This window comes from Vidua chalybeata, chromosome 11, assembly GCF_026979565.1.
Source record: "Vidua chalybeata isolate OUT-0048 chromosome 11, bVidCha1 merged haplotype, whole genome shotgun sequence".
Classification (NCBI taxonomy): Eukaryota; Metazoa; Chordata; class Aves; order Passeriformes; family Viduidae; genus Vidua; species Vidua chalybeata.
Window position 1 is genome coordinate 6167677 of NC_071540.1, and position 9473 is coordinate 6177149.

Genomic DNA, 9473 nt, shown 5'->3' on the forward strand with positions numbered 1-9473 from the left:
TCTGCCCCGTTCTGGAGAGGGCTTTCCACAGGGTTCAGCTGCTCCCTGGCTCTCAGCATGTTTTTTTTCTGAACCTGGGCAGTGGGAGGTTCCCCAGCACGACTTGGGCCAGAGCTCACAAGCCCTAGTGCCTGCTGAGGAGCTCCAGAGTCAGCTCACCACATCTCACCTGCAGGTCAGCAGTAACCAGGGAGCTTGGCACTGCTCAGCTGGCAGAAATTCAGGTGCTTACTGAGTTAATACAAGTTGGTGTAGAGAATATTAGTGCTTCTTTTGTGGTGGGTGGGTAATTTCCCTCATGTTACTGCCCTCTGGGTTTACCTGATGGTTGCACATGTGTATCTGTTGGGTTTTATAGTCTTCAATGAGGAAGATGCATCCTGTGATTTGTTATCTGTTTGAGTTGTTGGAAGTTTGACTCACAGATCTGTGAAAAAACTCTTACATTCACCTTACTATTAAGACTGAGCTAAAGGCTACTCTCTCTCTGTTAATCTTAGCCTCCTCTACTCAGTCCTGTAACTTTGGCTAGCATCTTTTTAACAGTGGCTGCACAGCTCTGCTTTTCCCCCACAGTTTGCTTTTGGTTAGTTCTGTTTTGTTGAAATTGCTTTGCTTATTTGAGATGTGGACAGAAAAAAAAAAAAGAGTTTTTAATAGAATTTAAAAATGTCTCTTTCTTGTATTTCTAAGCCATACAGTAAGATTGTCTATACAACAGCTCACAAAAGAAGAAGCTTTTTTATTTGTTGTTGCTTTATTGCTGTTAAGGCAAAGTAGTGGGTTGATGTGGCAAGCAGGTGGCATGACACTAAGTATACATGACAGTATATATGTAATACCATTTTCTTTAAGGAAGCTTGTACGTTATTTCTCATTGTTGAGCTAAAGGTCAGGGTGTCAGGTGACTTCTGCAGCAAGAAAAAATTCTCCAAGCTGCAAAACTTCTGCTGAAGTTGGTGACATTAAGAAAAATGGAGGCAAGTTGGAGAGAATCCAGAAGAGATCAACAAGAATGATTAGAGGTTTTGCTAACATGACCTATGAGGAAAAGTTAAAAGTATTGGATTTGTTTAGTCTGGAAACAAGAAGCCAGAGTAGGAACATGATAATAGTCTTTAGCTATGCTTAAAAAAAGTTGTTATAAAAGGGTTGGTGATCAAATGTTCCTTATGTCTGCCAAAGGCAGGACAAGAGTTAATCAGTTCAGCTTGGCAAGGGGCAGGGAGATGAAGTTATCAAGGGGAACACAACTCTAGCTACCAGTTAAGCACAGAGCATCGTGTGGAGGAGGAGGAGTGCAGGCACCTTCACTGAACCCTGCCATGAGCTGACGTGGGTGTTCCTGACCTACTTGTGCTGCAGGATACCAGGAGCTGAACTTGGAGGGCTCCTGTAACCTACAGCCCTGTCTGAACACTTCAGGTGTGCAGCATGGCTGTTGCAGAGTCCTTTTTTTTCCTCTGCAAACTTGTGTCTGCTTTCCTGCTGTGCACTGGTAATGACTATTTTATTTTAACTGAGTTTTCATGCCACTTCTGTCTTCAGTTCAGACCATCAGGCTTTTCTTGTGCTGCACAGGAGGACAAGCTTCGAGCAGAGGGAGGCACCTGGGTGGCTTGGTGCCATTGTTGCCTTTGCTAACCAGCTGTGAGAGGCAGTGAGCAGCCCCACGTTTTGCTGTTTCACACCGTGACTGCCCTCTGTGAGTTGCACTGCCCAGGTGACTGTGACTGCCCAGGTGAGTGACACTCCTTGGAGCAGGCGTAGGTAGAGTTCCTTTAGACACAGCTCTGGGGTTTTTTTTGCCAACAGAGGCGTTTTCAGCATCAATTGTGACTGAGCTGCGTGCAGCTGGAAAAAGGGACCCTTCACTCCTCACTAAGAGCACAAACCTCTCCAGTGTTCCAGAGCAGACCTCGGGTTCCTCAGGTGAGCTCTCTCATTCACACTTGTGATGCATACATTGTGCAGATAACAGACAGCACCATTTAACCCTATAATATGTAGTACAATGTATTCTGCAGTACAGCTGGAGTTCTAGTTACTCCTCAGGGAAGCCTATTATAGCAGCACAATCCCATGTATCAGTAATAAAGTGTTTCAGAGACTCATAGGAATGTTAATAAGTTTGAGATAAATACAGCATGTTAACGTTTGGGCCCTGTTACTAAATTTTACTTTAATTTAGTCCTCACTGCTCTATTTTCATCCATTGCTCACAGTTTCAGTGGGCTTTTCCAAGAACAGATATGGAGAGCAGGATTTAAGTGCCAAAACAGATACTTAAGGCTGCCCAGGATGTCCTGAGGCCCCCAGAATGTCTGCAGGGAGTGGATATATGTGAAAAAGGACACATGGGAGCTCCCTGCCCTGTCAGGGAGCAGCTGAAGCCCAGGTGATTCTGCCACCTCTGGTGCAGCTCAGCCAGGGGCAGAGCACCTGATGCCCCTGTACACAGGGCTCCTCTAACACTGAATTTTGGCCTTGCTCCTTAGTGGACAATGTATTTCAGTTGTTACACTTGACTGTAGGCTTGTTCTGTGAGGATGTAAGGAAATACCTCCATCTGCTTCTCATACAATTTTTAGAACATTTAGGGTGTTCTGTTTTTAACAAGCTTTGGCCAGAGAACTTAAGAATAGTTTGTAGTGTGTCTAAAAATTAGGAGGGCTGTCTTGGTCTTTTGTATTTTTTTTTTTTTAATGTATACAGGGCTTGGGAGTTTTTATTTGTCCATAAATATTCCATCTCTCTCCCTTGTCCCCTTCCCCTTCAGTGAAGTGCCTGCAGAGATGCCCTCTGCAGAGTCCCACATCCCAGAGTGGAAAGTTTAGACTCAAGGATGTCTTCAACAGCAGCAAGTAGCTACATACAGTCACCTTTTCATCACAAATCAGGCCAGCAGCCAAAAGACCTTTTATGTGCCCTGTGAGGAAAGAAAAGGCCAGGGACTGGTGAAGAGAAAGATTTGCTTAAAGTAAGTGCAGGCCATAAAGGAGCCTGTAGGTCTGTGCAGGCTCTGGCAGGGGAGGAACTGGGTTAATTGCCAGAAACCATTGCTTGTATCATGGCTAACAGTGGACCAGCTAACAGGGGAGAAAGAAACAACTGAAATAATGATTTTTTCTGGGGTTTCTTTTTAGCTGAAGAATTAAAATTACAGCTAAAGGCCAAAACTCATTATTTGAGTTACTAAATGTCATTCCAAGATTGGTTATTGCTCAATGACTGATGCCTCTGCATACCATGTTTGATTCTATGCACAGTAACTGTGGCTCCTGAGCTGTGCCTACAACCATCCTAGCTGGGAAACAATGGCTTTGCCAGACTTAAGGTCCTTTGAGAGGCTAGCATGGAAGGGCCAAGATGAGAAAATGTATTTACATTGATGCATTTCAATGAAAAAATGAAATGAGATGCTGCCTTCTTGCAGTTCCCAAGCTCCTGCCAAGGCTCTCTGTGGTGTAATTGGGTCTGGTTCTGGGGCAGAGCCTGAGCCCTACAGGCTTCCTGCAACTGCAGATCTGCTTCTCTTGGGGTCCTGCCTGTTTTGCTCACCTCCTTACCCACCTCTGTGTGTTCTAACCTATTCCTTTATAGTGATCCATATTACTAGTGATATGTTTTATGAAAACACAAACAGTGAATTTTTTTTTCCTAAAGAGATACAGTGTTCTAGCATTAAAAATAACACAAACTAATAGGGGTTACAGAAAATTAAATTTATTTAGTTTTGTTCTCTTGGGTGTATTGTATATCATGACCCTCCTGCCACTAGCAAACCTACTGTTAAATCCATCAAAATTGATCTATGCTTAGCTATTCATTTTATGTATATTAATTTGAACAGAACATTTATTTGGCTTAAATTTTATTTTCAGTGGTGGAATGTATGTTCCAAATGCAAGCACAGGCGATTTGCTAGGATTTAGTTAGGAGGAATGTGAAATGTTAGTTTACAAAGATAATAACTGAGCTATTAAAGCCAACAACCCCTTTTAAAGCAAACATACCATTAAAATATAGGAACAGTTTATAGTGTAAATAAAATTGAGGATATGGATTATTTAAAGATAAAAATTTTAGGGGTAGCTATGAGAAAGTTGAATAAAATGTATTTAATTGCACCACTCTTTTTTCTAAAGTGAACTTCAAAAATGCAAATAAAGGATGATACTTTATGGGCAGGGGGAGACAGCTACACAGACAGTGATGTTAGAAATCCATTTTACTTATGGAGATGTATAATAGTGATTTGACTTTTATTTTCTAATCTGAATCAGATTTCAGGGGAAAAAAAAATTGTGCTTAAACTCCTAAGTGGCAGAATTTATCTTGCTTGTGAATCCATACAGTGGAAAGAGTAGCAAGGCATTTGCTTCTAGATCATTCTCCTTGTCTGAATGACAGATACAATAATTCCCTCTATTAGCCAGATCCATTGTCTTTATTTTGCACAGAAGTACTGTATTGCTGAGGTAGACTTCCACTGCTATGCATATTTTAAGGGTTATTTGGCAACACAAGTAAAGCTAAAAGTAGCCTCTTAATCTAATTAATTGACATTTCTGAATCTTGCTTTCACAACAACACATGGTTTCATGTTCTGGGTTTTAGCACTTGTCAAGCTTTTTTGGAGAATGTTTTGGTCAGAATGACAAGATAATTTGTGACTGAGGCTCCAAGCTAGAGGAGTGTTTAAGGCTATAATGATTTATTATCATCACAGAATAACAAAATTTACAAAGCGTTTCATCAGAATTTTTGAAATAAGTTTGCCACCGTGGTAGAAGCTTGCAGGGAGGGGGGAATCTTCCTACCCAAATGCCAGTGTGACTTATTTGTAATAATCACAATGCTAAATTTGTTTTGGAGCTTTTCTTGACAGACTTACAGCACGGTTAGAAAGACAAGAGGTGAGGGAGTTGTAACAACCAAGAAGGTAAAACTGCCTTTTTTTAAACAAACACTCTGTGACCAAAATAAAAATATGTGCTTCATGCAATAAATAATATATACGGGGCCATATTAAACTATCAGTGCTAACATCCTGGCAGGAGAGACTAGAAATAGTCACACCATAAAAAGTTTAAAACACGGAATGTCTGTGCTTTTGATGTTCAGAAATGCATACAAAACTATTTTCCTGAAGGATAAAATAGGTGATGTTACTGAGTGACGGTGCATTAGTGGGGCTGGCATTTGTGGACTTTCAGGCAACTGCTATAAAAAGAAATAATGTAACCACACCAATTTTGACTTCATCTTGATTCTCTGCTAAGTGAACTAAGGATGCCAGACTTTGAGACAAAATGTCTGACTCTGAACGTGCAGCATTTCCACTTATTCTCTGTGCTTCTATAACTTATTATGTAATTAAATACCTTGAAACCCTAGGCATTGGTTAGTTTAGACAAAGTTGTGACAGTTATTTGACTTCAGAGGCCGGGAATAGAAGCCACTTCTCCAATGCCCTAAAGTGATTTTGAGGCTGTTTTGTTTGACTATCAAACACATACCTTTCCAGAGCAAGCTTTTTTAAAGATGCAGTCATAGCTGAGGGATGAGGTGAGGCATTAACGTGTTTGGCAGCAAAGTGTGTGTAACATTGTTTAGCAATAACAAAGGCAATATCACCCAGCATCAGCGAGCCCTGTGTCTCAAAGGATCACGAGGTTGTTTCTCGTAGAAATTAGCTGTAATTATTGTATGTATTTATAAGGCACAGGCACTGCAGTATCCATGTGCCCTTTCCAACAACCAGTACGTGGTGAGCTAATGGAAGGTGACTTCCAAGCTGGCACAGGGAGTGACCCCTTGGGTTCCAGGCATTCTTTTTTTTTTTTTTTTTTCCTCTCTTTTTTCTTTTCCCTTTTCACAGAACTACTCAGGCACTTGCATTTAGTGAGTTGGAATGTAAAAAGATGTGTCTCGCATCTCCTACGAGAGCTTGCCAGATTCAGGCTCTGATGGATTTCTGGCAAGAGTCAGTTCCGGAGCTGAGGACCCACCACAGAGAATATCTATTTATTTAAGCTATTTATAGCATTTCTAAAGAACTCCTCACTGTATTATCTCAGCATGTCACAGAAATTAAAGGTACACCATGAATTAAAGGTGTACCAGCAGCATCCAGCACTGCCTGCCAGCAGGTCCTGCAGGGCTTCAGGGGGATCGTACCCAGGAATGAACGTGGTGGCCGTGGCTGGGGACAGGCAAAGGTGTGTGGTCACACTGTGCTGGTTGCCATGTGGGGCTGCAGCAGGAACAAGCTCAGAAGGCAGATGGGTCTGTTCTCCACCAGCCAGAGCTTCTGCAGGGTTCAACAGTCTGTTCGAAATGGAGTTTATTGTCATAGTGGGGCCTATTAATTAAACATATGGTAATCACTGAATTAAATCTGGATAGATGATGAATGGATGCAGTCTTCTAGCAGATGAGTAAGGATGAGAGACCTAAGGTGACAGTCCTGCTGCAGGCAGCACAAGGAAAATTATTGTAGGCAGTGCCATACCAAGCTGCCCCATAAATTTTGCCGTGTGCTTCCTGTTGTTTCTGAGTTTCTTGCTTGTGCAGGGAGACCTTGTGCTCACCTAATCTGGAGTTCAATCCCAAACAGAAAAAGCCGTGCCTGCGTGCAGGCTCAACGAGAAGCAAATAGGTGGTTGGAAGTTCTCCACCTTGCAGTCTGTAGGTGTTGCAGTCACACTGTGTGCATCTCAAGGAACACTCATAGATCTGTGGTTCCTATAGATATGAAAGATACTCTGCTGAACATGGGATTTGCAGCACTTCTCCAGTGGGAAACCTTACACAGCCACGGCAACAGAAGGTTAAGTTATTTAGCCATAGTTACAAAGCTGTCTCCTCCTTTTTTCCTGCTGCCATTAAAGTCAGCTGTGTACTCTGATTAAGACCTGAAAGCAGTTGATTAGTCTGAGGATCAGCAAGCTTGTTTAGCTTCTGTTCATTGTCACAGGAAGGCAATCACACCTCTCCCCTTCCCCTCTGCACCCCAAAGCAGTTCATGCAATGGCCAGCAGCAAAGGGGGGTTCTCTGTACATGAGCACTAATTCAATTGCTGGAGTTGCCACTGAACTACCTTCCCAATGATTTTTCCCAGAAAGGAAGTTCAGAGACTAGGTCATAATTGGTAGACTCATTAGTATTAAATTATGTGGGTTTTATTAGGGGCCAGACATTCACTTGTTTAAATGTAGCTGGCATTTTAATGCCTCTCTGAGGGCATTAAGGTACTGCAGAGACAATACATACAGACTTTTATTGGCACTGAGCAAACTCTCAGGTGTCTGGGGCACCTGCTTGTGTTCGTGTTTAAGGCTTGTGCAGTGGGTTGGTTCTGACAGTCTGGAAGCAGAATGGGAGAACTGAGACAACACCCCCTTTTTACCCCCTCTCCTTTCTTGCTTTTGCCTCTGAAAGACTGAGAGCCTCTTTCAGGAAGCAGTGTAGCTGTGTGTGGCTTCCCAGCTAAGGAGAACAATGGCTAGAAATAATCACTATTTATAGGGAATGTAGTAAGAAAAGTCATGTGGCATTTTAGCTTGGTCATGTTACTTGGGATACAGCTGCTTCATATCACCATGAAACTGCATTGCAGCATGGTAGAGCTGTGCTGGCTGGAAACACTGCATGAAGCATCAATAGAAACAAAGAAATATGCATTTAATGGAACTTGGGGTCACTAAAAGATCTCAATTATTATGTTTTATTATATGTTTTAGCATAAACTTCCTACATGAAAAACACCTCTTGCCCCCCACATCCTTTGAAAACTGTGTTCTCAATGCATATGAAATATGCCTAAATTATCCAGTGACACCTGTTGTTTTTATTAAAATAAACTGATTATGAATCAATAAAACCTTTGCCAATGACTGATCTGTTCCTTTCCAAGGTTTTATTGATACTTTCTCTCAGAGTTTCTGTATATCCATTTGGCTTAACATTGGGTATTTTATGATCAATTCTTTTTTAGCAATGTATTTATCTGTTCAAAATCTTGGAGCATTTGACAGTGCATATTTAAGTTCAAGAAAAAAAAAAGGAAAGGTGGAAATAAACAGATTGCTCCATAGGGGGTTCCCAGGAACTGAGAGATATGTTGTGCACCTTAGACTGATCCAATCACACTTGGATTAGCTGGAGAATTGCTGTGTGGTTAACTAACTTGCTGGGTGATATGGGAAAGCAGTCTCTCAGAGTGTAATTAAATGATAAGTTCACATTCAAGGGACAATGGTAAGTTACTGAGACTGTCATATACAATGCCAAAAATAGGCTGTCTCATGATGAATACCCTTATTAACAGCTACACTGCTCTGTGCTCATAGTATATGGCTGGGGACTTGGTCCTGTTTGTTAAAGGTCTCCCAACAGATTTTAAACAAGATTCATATGAAAGATGACTACCTGTGAAAAGCAAATACTACATACTTTTAGCCCATACTGGTGTGGTGGTTAATCATGTGTTAATAGTAAAATCTGATGTGGATTCACGCCTTTATATAATGTTACCAAAACTATTTATTAACAGAATACAGCAAGAACTTTGTTAATACCAGGAGAAGGTATCTGAGAATAATTTGTGTTTGTTACAAACATCTTTCAAGGAGTGTGTTAGCGGTGTTGGAAGATGACAACTCCACCATTTTGAAGTTCTGTTTAGGAAGCGTCAGCAGGGATTGTTCATTTTTTGAATTTGTAATACACCAGTTTACTGTTATCTTTTCCTCTGCCAATACAAACCCCCTAGTTCAGCAGTCTCCTCAGTCACTGTGAGATGAAATGAGTGTTGCAGCAGGCCCAGGATTGCTCAGTGAATCAGAGGCAGGGGAAATGAGTATTCCCCCAGGCTCAAGAGGAGTGAGGTGGTCTCATGGACAGTACAGGCTGTTTGTATTTAAGGCACGGAGCTCTGACTTTCTCTACAGCCAGCCCCAAACCTCTCTGCATGGTGCTTATGGGAAAGTGTTCCAGGCAATAATCTAACTGCACCAGGGGGGTGCACCAGCTCTTTTCCTTTTCCTTTTCCTTTTCCTTTTCCTTTTCCTTTTCCTTTTCCTTTTCCTTTTCCTTTTCCTTTTCCTTTTCCTTTTCCTTTTCCTTTTTTCTTTCCTCCCTTCCTGAATTTTATTGTGCCCTAGACATAAAAGGGCTTCCAGTGAGTCGTTTGTACTCTGCAGGTCATGGTATCCCTGTCAGACTCCTGAGGGTTTAGGAGGTGCTGGGGGTGGCACTGGTGACTGACAGTGCCAATCTGTGCTGAGGGCCACTTATCTTCTATAAATGGAGCATAGCAAGAGTTGTGTGGGGGAGAAAAGCTCATTCTTACAGGTTCCAGCCCCACCTGCCTGGGACCCAGAGCCAGTGTTTCATGGTGTGATAAGGTGCAGGGTACCAGTGCTGTGCTTCCAGCCATGGAACAGAGCAGATCAGATCAGCTGGG